The sequence below is a fragment of the Cervus elaphus genome, chromosome 11 (genome assembly GCF_910594005.1).
Source record: "Cervus elaphus chromosome 11, mCerEla1.1, whole genome shotgun sequence".
Lineage (NCBI taxonomy): Eukaryota > Metazoa > Chordata > Mammalia > Artiodactyla > Cervidae > Cervus > Cervus elaphus.
In genome coordinates, this window is record NC_057825.1 from 76,034,095 (window position 1) to 76,048,060 (window position 13,966).

General features: G+C 36.8%; 1 pseudogene; it reads right to left on the minus strand.

Moving 5' to 3' along the window:
- Positions 1-2,062: 2,062 nt before the first annotated feature.
- On the minus strand, positions 2,063-8,000 carry LOC122703129 (annotated as a pseudogene).
- Positions 8,001-13,966: the final 5,966 nt, after the last annotated feature.

Here is a 13,966-nt window from a genome sequence, read left to right on the forward strand (position 1 = left end):
AGGTTCATGGGAGCCTGGCTTTGGCTTGATTTGGGCTCTATTGCCTTGTATTTTGCCTTCTGGAGCTGGGAATGTCTAAGACAGTGTAAAAAGACACTGACTCAGACAGAGTTGGGCATGGATAGGTACACTCGTCAAGACTTGTTGAAGCACTGAGGTCAATCCGAGAATGAACCCAAGATGGGAAAAAATGCCTGGTCTGGTGATTTGAGGGGCCTGAGAGAGACTTTCCCATGGGAAGCCTCTGTGGAGAACATGATGCCTAGCAAGTAAAGCCCATCCCAGGCCATGGTGATAAAAGAAAATTGCCACACAGCTATGTGTGAATGCAAGGCAGGAGGCGGGAGGAGGGGAAGGAGAGAGTCCTCTCATGCACGTGTCCCTGCAGCTGTCAGGGATGAGGTTACAGACCGTGGACGAGAATGCAGAATTCCCCTTCCCTTTCCCAGGGCAGATGACCTTTCAGAAATTAAACAAATCAATTCTGTGTCCTCAGAGGAGGCATGTTTGACTGCCTTGATTCAATGGACTCCATTGTTTTCAGGTGAAACCAGGTGATTCAATTCATCACTGATGTCTTCCTTAGGAGGTTTTGTCTGTAAATTTTCCTCTGGAATAATTTTGTAAGATCTGGATTAGACATGCCACTACATACAGTTTAAAGACACACATACACACACATACCCCTAAGTGCAGAGACATCGGTGCTGTATACCACACATAGTGGTTATTCTAGTATACTAGGCAAGAGATTAACCAAGACCTGAGTAAGGTTGTACTGATAAAGGTTCACTTGCAGAATGCTCATGGAGAATAATCGAGGGTAGCAAAAAACAATGAAGTTTAAAAATAACTCACCTGTCAAAGAAGCAACCAAAGTGAGAATTAGAAAAAAAAAAAATACTGCTTAGCACTGCTACTTTCATACTACCAAGTAGTCTCAAAATCATTCAATAATGTTTAAAATGACTGTGCCCCTTGGCATCCGTGGAATTAAATGCAAGTCTTCACTGAAGAATTCTCTCAAAAGTCCAAGGAATAAGCTGTCACAGTCAAAAATTTAAAACCAAACAAAACAAAAATAAGAAACAAACCACTGTGATAAGAGACAGCAGGGAAAATAAGAGCCCTCCCATGTTATGAGATACAGATTATAAAATAAATATTTTTAATATATTTGAGAGATGAGGTTGAACATATAAACCATTTGAATAAGGAAAAATAATACTTTGAAAGTGATCAAACAGGTTTGATAACTGAATGAATGTTTGGAAATGAAAAATATAGTTGAAATGTTTTGCCATGCCATACTGAAAATGAAAATTTTTACAAATTCAGGTATATCATTTCTGTTACCTTTATTTTTTTTTAATACTCTATTTAGAGGTTACTTTGGTGTAAGTGAAAGACCGAATCCAATTTCATATTTTCCAGATGGCTACCCTCTTATCCTAATACTATTTATTAAATATATCATTTTACTCCACTGATTTGAAATACCAGCTTTATCAGAAACTAATCCCAGTATTTATTTGCATCTATTCCTGGGATATCTATTCTCTACATGTGCTGGTACTAAACTGTTTCCATTACTATAATGTTCATGATTTTTTTCAGTATCTGGTAAGGGCTAGTCCTATATCATTACTATTTTGTTGCTTTATTCCCCAAATATTAATGTTGGTATTTTTCTTGAAAAAGTTCAATTTATATATTTATTTAGAGAGGATTGCCATCATTTTCCATTATTTAAGTGTGTCTTACCATCTATTCAAGAACTTTTTAATGACCTTTTGAAGTCCTTCAAAGTTTTCTTCATGTGAATCTTTTTTTTAGAAAGAAAATCACTTTATTCTAATTAATTCACAAACAATAACATCAGAAAATCACTGTTTATATGGCCACAACCGCCTCTTCTGCCCAACCCCAAACTCAGTACCATCTCAATGAACTTCTATATAGTGACAACATCCTCTTCCACCAAAGTCCTGAAACACAAAAGCTATTAATGATTAAGGAGAGGTTTAATGGGTGCTTTCACACTTTACATCTTCATTATTAATTATATTTTAAATGCTAAATCAACATGGTCATGAGAGGTGATTTTTCATGTCTTCAATCCGAACTTCTTGATTAAGCATTGGCCAATCTGCACTGTTTCAGCACCTCACTGAAACCATCACAAAATTTGAGGTCACCCTGGCTCTGGGCACACTCCAAAAGCTGTTTCACGTCATAGAAGCAGGGGCCATCCTGCTGCAGCCGGGGTCCCTAAGGCTCCTGGTCAGTGACGTCAGGCCCTGAGGGCTCAGCACTGCTTCCCCCACTGAAGCCCCCAGTGATGACATGACCCAGAGTGTGGCCCTTGGCAGAACCCACAGCCACCTGGGCCATCAGACCTGGCTGCTGGGGAACAGCGGCAGGGGAGCCAAGGGCAGAGCGGGAGCTGCTGCTGGAGGCTGAGCTCGGCGCTGGCTGACCTGGCGCTGCCCTCGTCTGAGGCATGCAGCCGGCAGGAGGGGCCACGCCGCAAGTGCAGCTTCAGCTCCCACTGGGCGTCTTGACCACTGCTGAGCGACATCGACAGGTGCGTGACCCCGGCGGATTCTCTTCATGTGAGTCTTGTACATGTCTTAGATTTATTCCTAGGTATTCTCTTGTAGTTCTTGTTTTTGTAAATTGAATCCTTTCTAGGTGATTGTTCATATATTGGAAAATTATTGATCGTGTTTTAATTTTGTTCTCAGTTACCTTACTAAATTGTCTAACTCTTGTAATGATTTTTAAAGTTGATTTTCTGCCACAATATTATCTCACCTGCAAAGAATAATGTTTTCTTCCTTTTCCTTTCCTTCTCTTTCCTTTTCCTTGTATTTTTCCCTCTTTTTCTCTAATGACATTGGCTAGATTTGGCCAAAGTTGAATAATACTGGTCATAAAATACTGGTCATAATGTGCATTCTTGTTTTGTTTCTGATTTTAATACAACTCAGTGTTTCACTGTATAACTTTTGGCATTTCTAATGATATATGTATTTTTTCATGTTAGCAAACTATTCATCTATTACTTTTCATAAGGTTTTTTTTATTAAAAGGGATATTGAAATGTTATTAGATACCTTTTTAGCATCTGCAAGAATGTTCACATAGTATTTCTCTTTTGATACATGTTTAAGCTGTATTGCTTAATATATTCATTAATATTGAGCCATCTTTGCATTTTTGGTATGAGTGTTCCTTAATTATGAGATATATTTGATTTATGTGCTACTAGATTCTATTACTAAAAATCTAGTGGAGGTGAGGAGAAGGCAATGGCACCCCACTCCAGTACTCTCGCCTGGAAAATCCCACGGGCGGAGGAGCCTGGTAGGCTGCAGTCCATGGGGTCGCTAAGAGACATGACTAAGCAACTTCACTTTCACTTTTCACTTTCATGCATTGGAGAAGAAAAATGGCAACCCACTCCAGTGTTCTTGCCTGGAGAATCCCAGGGACGGGGGAGCCTGGTGGGCTGCCTTCTATGGGGTCGCACAGAGTCGGACACGACTGAAGCGACTTAGCGGCAGTGGAGGTGATGGAATTGCAGCTGAGCTATTTCAAATCCTAAAAGATGATGCTGTTAAAGTGCCGCACCCAATATGCCAGCAAATTCGGAATACTCAGTAGTGGCCACAGGACTGGAAAAGGTCAGTTTTCACCCCAGTCCCAAAAAAGGACCATGCCAAAGAATGTTCAAACTAGCTTACAGTTGTGCTCATTTCACATGCTAGTAAGGTTATGCTCCAAATCCTACGAGATAGACTTCAGCAGTATGTGAACCGAGAACTTCCAGATGTACAAGCTGGGTTTAGAAAAGACAGAGGAACAAGAGATCAAATTGCCAACATTCATTGGGTCAGAGAGAAAGCAAGGGAATTCCAGAAAAACATCTACTTCATTGACTATGCTAAAGACTTTGATTGTGTGGATCACAGCAAACTGTGGAAAATTCTTAAAGAGATGGGAATACCACTTTACCTGTCTCCTGAGAAACCAGTATGCAGGACAAGAAGTAACAGAACCAGACATGGAACAACTGATTGGTTCCAAATTGGGAAAGGAGTAAGACAGGCTGTATGTTGTCACCCTGTTTATTTAACTTATATGCAGAGTACATCATGAGAAATTCTGGGCTGGATGAAACAGACTAGAATCAAGATTGCCGGGAGAAATGTCAACAACCTCAGATATGCAGATGATACCACTCCAATGGTAGAAAGTGATGCAAGGAACTAAAGAGCCTCTTGATGAGGGTGAAAGAGGAGAATGAAAACGCTGGGTTAAAACTCAACATTAAGAAAACAAAGATCATGGTATCTGGTTCCATCACTTCATGGCAGATAGATGGGGAAAAAGTGAAAGTAGTGGCAGATTTAATTTTCCTGGGCTCCAAAATCACTGCTAACAGTGACTGCAGCCATGAGATTAAAAGACGCTTGCTGCTTGGAAGAAAAGCTTTGACAAACCTAGACAGCATATTCAAAAACAGAGACATCACTTGGATGACAAAGGTCCATCTAGTCAAAGCTATGGTTTTTCCAGTAGTCATGTATGGATGTGAAAGTTGGATCTAAGCTGAGCACCAAAGAATTGATGCTTCTGAACTGTGGTGCTGGAGAAGACTGTTGAGAGTCTCTTTGACTGCAAGGAAATCATAAAGGAATTTGTAAAAGAAATCATAAAGGAAATCAACCCTGAATATTCATTGGAAGGACTGATGCTGAAGCTGCAATACTTGGCCATCTGATTCGAAGAGCTGACTCACTGGAAAATTCCCTAATGCTGGGAAAGATTGAAGACAAAAGGAGAAAAGGGCGGCACAGGATAAGATGGTTAGATAGCATCACCAACTTGATGGACATGAATTTGAGCAAACTCGAAGATGGAGTAGGACAGGGAAGCCTGGCATGCTGCAGTCCATGGAATCACAAAGAGTTGGTCAGACACAACTTAGTGATTGAACAACAATAAAAGTCTACTGGCTAGTATTTTATTTACATTGTTTAGGGATTGGACTGTCAGTTTTATATTGAATTGATAAAACGATTTTGGAAACTTTTAATACTCTGGAACCATTAAATAATATTAAAATTACATGTTCCATAAAGATTTGATAGAATTCACTTATAAAATTCTCTAAAAATTGACCTATCTGTAACTTTCTTCCTTTATTGGGGTCAGTTTCAATAGTTTATATTTCCCTATTTGTGGTATTTACATGAAGCTGAACAATATATTCTTATAATTGTTAAAATTTAAGTATCTATGTTTATTTTTCTATACTCATTTCTCATACCTATGTATGTGCTGCTTCTTTTTTCATTTATATTGTTTGACTAGCTTTGCCTAATTTTTACCTTTTTGTTTTTTCTTAAAGAACATTCTCAAGATATGTTTATTTCTTCTTTAGTTTTCTATTCTTTAATTCATGCTCTTACCTTTACTAATATCTCCTTGTTGTTGTTGTTGTTGAGATTACTGTGTTGTTCTTTTTTCTAACTCATTAAATCGAGTGCTTAATTATTTACTTTTTTCATTTGTCTTTCAATTGACAAACTATTTTTGGCATAGTTTTTTTTAAGAAAGATTCATAGGAACTATGTTTTTTTTTTTTTTTTTTTAAAGGAACTATGTTTTTTGAGGATTTATATGCTTGAAATCATCTGTAGGTTATCTTTATGCTTTAACTATACTTTGACTGGAACTAAAATTCTTAGGTCATAGGATCCCTGAGAATACTGAGGCAGTAAATTGCTACAATGTTGAATGTTGCTTTAAAGAAGTATGAAACAGCTTGATTTCTATCTCTTCCCCTTAAGGTGATTTCATTTTTTGTCTGAGAGATCCTATCTTTGAAGTCCAGTAACTTTATTAGGATATGTTCTAGTTCTAGTGTTGGTTCTTCCTGGAAAATGATGTGCTTGTTTAAATGTACAGATTCAAGTCCTTTATTTCAGAAGAGTTTTCTTGAATTATACTTTGAATATTTTTTGTGTGCTTGATTGTTCTGTCTTCTGAATGCATAACTGAACATCCCATCTGTCTTAAGTGTATTTTTTCCTATAATTCCTTAAAATTCTTTTATTTTTCCCTTTTCTTTTGCTGTTTTCTTGAGCCTGTCCTCCATTTCTTTAGCTTGTTTTCAACAACAAGTATTCTTTCTTCCTGCAATTTCCATTTCTATATGTCATTACTTCTCTATATCTTTCCTAGGTTCACTCAGGTCAACTTTATCATTTCTTTCTTCAGTTCTTTTATTAGTGCTTTGGATTTTTGATTCATGTAATCCACTTTTTCACTGAATTATTTGAATCTGAGAGAAGTTTTGGTCACAGTTTTCAAGTATTCCACAATAAATTTTTATCTGATGAATGCTGAATTTTTCTTTTCTCTTTTGCCTTTCTCTTAAAATGATTTTGTCTCCTGGTTCCTTCTTCGAAAGTTTTACTAAAATGCAGTTCACATACAATATAACTTACCACTTAAAGTGTATAATTCAGGATTTTAAAGTACTTTCGGAGAGTCATGAAACATTTCCTGGTTCCTTTTTTTTGTTCTCATTTCTCCTTTCTGGACCAGTTATATAGAGAAAGAAAATATGAGAGAGATGTAAGAGGCTCTGAACAACCTCTGGACCAACAAGAGGTTGGTTTATTTTGTCCTAACTCAAAATAAAGCATATACAAGGCTTAATGGACTTTATTGTGAGTGTGAGTGTGTATTCAGACTTCAGTTCACTTCAGTTCAGTCGCTCAGCCGTGTCCCACTCTTTGCGACCCCGTGAACCGTGGCACGCCAGGCCTCCCTGTCCATCACCAGCTCCTGGAGTGCACCGAAACCCATGTCCATTGAGTCGGTGATGCCATCCAACCATCTTATCCTCTGTCGTCCCCTTCTCCTCCTGCCCTCAATCTTTCCCAACATCAGGGTCTTTTCAAATGAGTCAGCACTTCTCATCAGGTGGCCAAAGTATTGGAATTTCAGCTTCAACATCAGTCCTTCCAATGAACACCCAGGACCGATCTCCTTTAGGATGGACTGGTTGGATCTCCTTGCAGTCCAAGGGACTCTCAAGAGTCTTCTCCAACACCACAGTTCAAAAGTATCAATTCTTCGGTGCTCAGCTTTCTTTATAGTCCAACTCTCATATCCATACATGACCACTGGAAAAACAATAGCCTTGACTAGACAGACCTTTGGTGACAAAGTAATGTCTCTGCTTTTTAATATGCTGTCTAGGTTGGTCATAACTTTCCTTCCAAGGAGTAAGCATCCTTTAATTTCATAGCTGCAGTCACCATCTGCAGTGATTTTGGAGCCCCCCAAAGTAAAGTCAGCCACTGTTTCCACTGTTTCCCCATCTATTTGCCATGAAGTGATGGGATCGGATGCCATGATCTTAGTTTTCTGAATGTTGAGCTTTAAGCCAACTTTTTCACTCTCCTCTTTCACTTTCATCAAGAGGCTCTTTAGTTCCTCTTTGCTTTCTGCCACAAGAGTGGTGTCATCTGCATATCTGAGGTTATTGATATTTCTCCCAGCAATCTTGATTCCAGCTTGTGCTTCATCCAGTCCAGCGTTTCTCATAATGTACTCTCTATATAAGTTAAATAAGCAGGGTGACAATATTCAACCTTGACGTACTCCTTTTCCTATTTGGAACCAGTCTGTTGTTCCATGTCCAGTTCTAACTGTTGCTTCCTGACCGGCATACAGGTTTCTCATTCATACTTCACAAAATTTTAATGACTAGACTTGGTAGCTTCAGGGTCACTCATTAACCTTGGCTTCTCTGTTACCTCAAAAATTTTTTTTGCAGAATGTCATACCTGTATGATTTCAAAACAGATCATAGAGAATTCTAGAGCCATTTTGCAAACCTCAGCCTTTTTTTTTCCAAACAAGGAATTGATTTTTGCCTTGGAAAAGTGTTGACTCTACCTGAGCTCTGCAACCATGGATATTATCTTCCGGATATCTTTCTCTGCTCACATTTTTATGCACTTGGCAGCAGCTCCTCTTTATAAATATTAAAGTTTAGGGCAAAAGTATTGCCTGATTTCTTCCTAAATGGAGTGTTTATTCCATTTTTATTCTTACTGTTTCAGATTGGTTTCAGAAAGCAGATTCAGTCTCAGTCAGCTCCAGCTTCTCTAAGAAACGGCATACATTGGATGGCTTATAAACAACAGAAACTTATATCTCACAGTTCTAGAGGCTGGAATTTTTTTTTTTTAGATCAAGGTGCCAGCATGATTGGGTTCTAGTGAGGACCTTTTTCTGGATTGCAAACTGCTGTCTTATGTCCTCACATGGTAGAAAGAGATAGGAAGCAAATGCTCTCATGACTCTTACAAGAGTAATTGCATTCATGAGGGCTCCACTCATATGACCTCTTCTAACACTAATGACCTCCCAAAGGCCATTGGAAGGTAGGGTTTCATCATGAATTTGGAGGCGGGGGACACACACATTCAGTTTATAGCACAGAGATTTCTTTATTTTTCCATCTTAAAATGAGAGAGCTTGATCATTTTGTTATGAAGTTCTTTTATTTTTTAAACATTTTAAAATATCCATTTCTTGTCCATCAACTTTAGACTATATATATTTTGATTTGTTACTTTGTAACTAAGAAAATAAACATATCTACATTTCTTTTTCCTTTTTTTCTGTTTTTCTTTTCTCTATTCTCTCTGTCGCCAAGCAACATCTGCTAGTATTCCATTATTTTTACTACACTAAGATTCATGGCATTTATATTCTTCTCTGTGACTGTAATAAAGTATCTGTACTTTTTTTGTCTGTAAGCTACTCTAAAAATGGAAAAAATAGAAATTGGTCAAATTATTATGGACTGTATAAATATTATGAGCCACAGAGTAAAATAGTGTTATTGGAGTCTCAGAGAAAGATGCATAATCCTATACCACTAACTCTTAGAGGAAAATGTTCCAAGTATCATGTCAAACAAGTTGTCTTTTTTATACTCTGATAAAAGTATCCTTGTATTTGTGTTGCTCTACATTTCTTATATAGTGCCCCCCAAAGCTTTCAATTACTTTTCTTTTTTCTTTTCAGTATATATATTATATAAAGATTATTTATGATATATACAGTATGTGTGCTCAGTTGCTAAGTCATGTCTGACTCTTTTGCGACCCTATGGACTGTAGCATGCCAGGCTCTTCTATCCATGAGATTTTCCTGGTAAGAATACCAGAGTAGAGTTGCCATTTCCTCCTCCAGGGGATCTTTCCAACCCAGGGATCAAACCTGCATCTCCTGCATTCTCAGGCAGATTCTTTACCACTGAGCCACCTGGGAAGCATATATAGTATGTACCTTCACTATAACTTTATTTTTTTTAAGATTTTTTTTTTTTTCAGTGTGGGCCATTTCTAAAGTTTTCTATTGAATTTGTTGATATCACTTCTATTGTTTTTTTCTGATTTTTGGCCAAGAAGCATGTGGGGTCTTAGCTCCCTAACCAGGGATCGATCCCACACCCCTTGCATTGGAAGGCAAAACCTTAACCCCTGGACTGCCAGGGAAGTCCCTCACCATAACTTTAAAACATTCATTTTCTTCACCATACTACCTTTTAATAAAATCTATTTTCTTCATGAAGATAATCTTTCTGGGGTCCAATAAGACAGTTACTTTCTTTTATGAGCTTGTTTTTTGTGTTTGTTTTTAGATTCCACATGCGAGTAAGATCATATAATATTTGTCTTTCTCTGTCTGCTTAGCATAATGCCCTCTAATTTCAACCATATTGTGGCAAATAGCAAGATTTTCAATAATATTCCATAGACATATGAATATACCACAGTTTCTTTATCCATTCACCCATCAATGGACACTTCAGTTATTTCTATTCAAATAATACTAGCAATGAACATGGTGGTACAGATATCTTTTCGAGTTATTGTTTTCATTTCCTTCAGATAAATACCCAGAACTAAAATTTCTGGGCCACATAGTAGTTCTATTTTTAATTTCTTAAATGTCAGTCAGTTTTTAAAATTGGCTTCCCTGATAGCTCAGTTGGTAAAGAATCTGACTGCAATGCAGGAGACCTCGGTTTGATTCCTGGGTCAGGAAGATCCACTGGAGAAAGTACAGGTTATCCACTTCAGTATTCTTGGGCTTCCCTGTGGCTCAGCTGGTATAGAATCTGCCTGCAATGCGGGAGACCTAGGTTCAGTCCTTGGGTTGGGAAGATCCCGTGGAGAAGGGAAAGGCTACCCACTCCAGTATTCCTGCCTGGAGAATTCCATGGACTGTATAGTCCATGGGGTCGCAAAGAGTCGGACACGATTGAGTGACTTTCATTTTTAAATGTCAGCCAAGACCACAAACACTGTGTATAACACATTTGAACTGACATATGGCATGTCTGGTAATTCTTTGATTGAATGCCAGACATGAGAAAGGAAAACTGTAGATATAAACTGAGGCTTTGGCTAACGTATCAGAGAAGACTAACCTGCCATTTAGCAGTCAATAGGAGTAGAGACAGATCATGTTAAGCCAATCTGGGATGAGCTCGTGTGAAGGTAGGTTTCAGTCTTTTGTGCCTACTGCTCTATTTCCTACTGAGCCATACACCTAGAGTGGAAGTCTGAGCAGAATATGAGAGCCCTTCCTCATTGGTGGGCACTGATCTCTACAATTTCTGCCACCCAGTCTGAGGGATTGCCAAAGGATCTGATTGACTTCCCAGGGTCCTAGCTGAGGTCCTTGCCTCAGGACCAAAGCAAGGACCTTACTTTGGTCCTTGCCCTGTGGTACATAAGCCATCTAAGATCAGTAAATTCATTGAAAGGAAGTTTTTACAGAATATAGCACCATTCTCTTTGAAATCCTTGCCCTTCAATTCTTGTCAATGACCTCAGCTTCAACCTTTATAAATTAAAAAACAGAAGAACAAATGAAAACAAGCAGAAGAAAGAAAGTAGTACACAAGAGCAAAAATCAATGAATTAGAAAAAAGAAAAATAATGAAGTCAATGAAACCAGAAACTGACTCTTTGAGAGAAAAAAGGATAAACTTCTACCCAGACTGATCAGAAAAACAAAAACAACAATAAAACACAAGTTACCATTATCAGGAATGAGAGCGGGAATGTAACTATAGAGCCTAATCATATTAAAAGTAATATGAGTAAAAGAATAACTTTATACCGATCAGTTCAACAACAGATGAAATAGACAAATGCCTTGAAAAGCACAAACTACCAAAGCTCACTCAAGAAAAAATAGATAACTTGAATTATGCTTTATCTGTTAAAGACATTGAATTTATGATTTAAAACCTTCCGACAAAGAAAACTCCAGGACTAGATTGCTTCACTGGGAAACTTAACCAAACATTTAATAAAAGGAATTTTACCAGTTCTGCCTGGAGAAGGGAATGGCAACCCACTCCAGTATTCTTGCCTGGAGAATTCCATGGCCAGACAGATGAGCCTGGCTGGCTACAGTCCATGGGGTCGCAAAGAATCAGACATGACTGAGTGATTAACACTTTACATTACTGGATTTTGGAGAATTGTTCCTTTGAGATTCCAACCTCACTACCAAACACATAAAAGCTTGGTGAAGAATTCTTCCACTTACTACCCTCCTTTAAAAGAAGTGATCAGACATTAATGAGAAAGGACCAAAGGGACCATTTTAAAGCTGGACAAGGGAAATACAATTCTTATCAGTTTTGTCCAGATCCTAGTTGTTAGAACAAAGTTAAACCTTCAGTCTTAAAAACAAAATCCTTGAAAGTTTTAATTGAACATTTTACACAGTTAAAATCTTGCAATGGTGCTTTACATATCTATGTAGCACATGAAAGGCTTTGTGCAGACAAGTAAAATTTCCTTTTCTGAGTACTGAAATGTGATAACACCATTTCATCATCTTTAACTTGAAATAAAAACTATCAGATTTTATTTTTTTATAATTTAGGGAAGGTGAAGTTAGGGTACTAGAAGACTTCTAAATTGGCTTCTTCAGATCTAATGATTTAAATGTAACCAGTTTTTGTTGGGACTTTATAAAATTATCTTGTATATGTAACTGTTAACTAATCTGTACATTATAATAAATATATTTGCAATTATTAAATGTTACATGATATTTTGGTTCAACTTAAAAAAAAAATAAGAAATTATACCAATTCTATATAAGCACTTCCATAACTTGGGGGAATATTTCCCAATCATTCTATGAGACTAGCATTACTGTGATATTGAAACTATAAATAAAGTGTTCCATAATCTTGGCACTGGTAAAAGTACTAATTTGTTAGATTCTAGCAAATCAAGATGCATGTTATAATCTTTAAACTAACCATGAAAAGAATAGTAAAATAATGTATAATTAATAAGCTTATCAAAAAGGAAATGAAATTGTAAAAACTATTTGATTAAACCTTTTTTAAAAATGCAAGAAAGAAGAGTGAAAGAAAATAGAATAGATGAGACAAATAGAAAACAAATAGTAAGATAGTGGTTGTAAACCCTAATACATTAATAATTACTTTAAATATAAGTATCTTGATTAAAAGGCAGAGGTTAATTGGTCTGGATGAAACAGAAAAGCTATGGAGCTCAAGCAAGAGAGCATGCAGAGATAAGCAGAGGATTCATGCCTGCAGGTTGCAGAGCAAACGACCAAGTATGTTTCTCAGATTTGAGGGACTTATCCTGAAATGTAAGACCTAAATCCTTGGTGCACAGTAACAAGAGGAAAATGGATAGGCTGGTGGCAGAAGTAACCTCAAGACCAAATTTGTTTTACAAACAAAATGAGATGAACTAAAGAACCACATATGTAAGTTCAGTATAGAGGATGCTGCTAATAAATATTTAACAACTGGCTCTGCAAGTGTAGTTTCAACATGGATGTTGAATAATATATTTTGTTAATGTTAACAAGTGAGATGGAAGTGAAACAGTGAAGACATGTTGGCATTTCATTCATTCATCAATTGTGTGGCATGTGTGACATCTTTATTGAATTGGATGACAGTTTTTGAATATCATAAGAATAGTTTATTTGGGGTTTTTTGCTGTTGTTTTCTCCTTTTTTGCTATTCACAATGTAATGTGTACAGACAGGACATATTTGTAAGTTTCATCTGCATAGTTTACATTTTCTCCATCACTTTCTTTTGTATAGACCAAGATTCAGCAAACTACAACCCAGCTCTACATAGATAGCTTTTCAGTTATCCACTCAGATCTAAATATCATAATGCTTTGATGTGCACCAAAATACATGAATAAGTTCTCTTTCATAGTCAAATACTGTACATCATTCCTTCTTACCTTCAACTTACATTTCCTTTCCATTTCTTCCATAGAATTTTATCTTAATGTAACATCATTACTTTAAAAAATTTTTATGGATTACCCTATCATTTTACTCTGCAATAAAAATCACATATGTTAACAAGACTTATGTGGTGATCATTTTACAATATATACAGATACCAAACCATTATGTTGTACACCTGAAACTAATAATAATAATGTTATATGTCAATTATACCTCAATAAACATTTTAAAATTTGTTTTAAATTCCTATACCTTTATGTCTCCTAAATGTTAATTAAAGTTATTCGAAAGTTATCAGGTAATGATATTGGTGAGGCATTTCTCTATTAGTTCATGTAACCACAGGTAAATACTCACGTATGACATTTTCAGAAAGTCAGGCCTGAGACAGGCTTGGCATCAATTCTGTTCCTCCTTTTAGTTTTTTTAGCTACCAGAGCAGAGAACCCATGTTTATATAAATAACTAGATGGAGGTAAAAGGAGTTTTATTTTTTAAATATCAACCAGGTCTTGGAAACCCTTCAAGTTATATGCCAGAATCAAATATTATTTTTAATGGTCTGTCACTGATAAGTTGATTA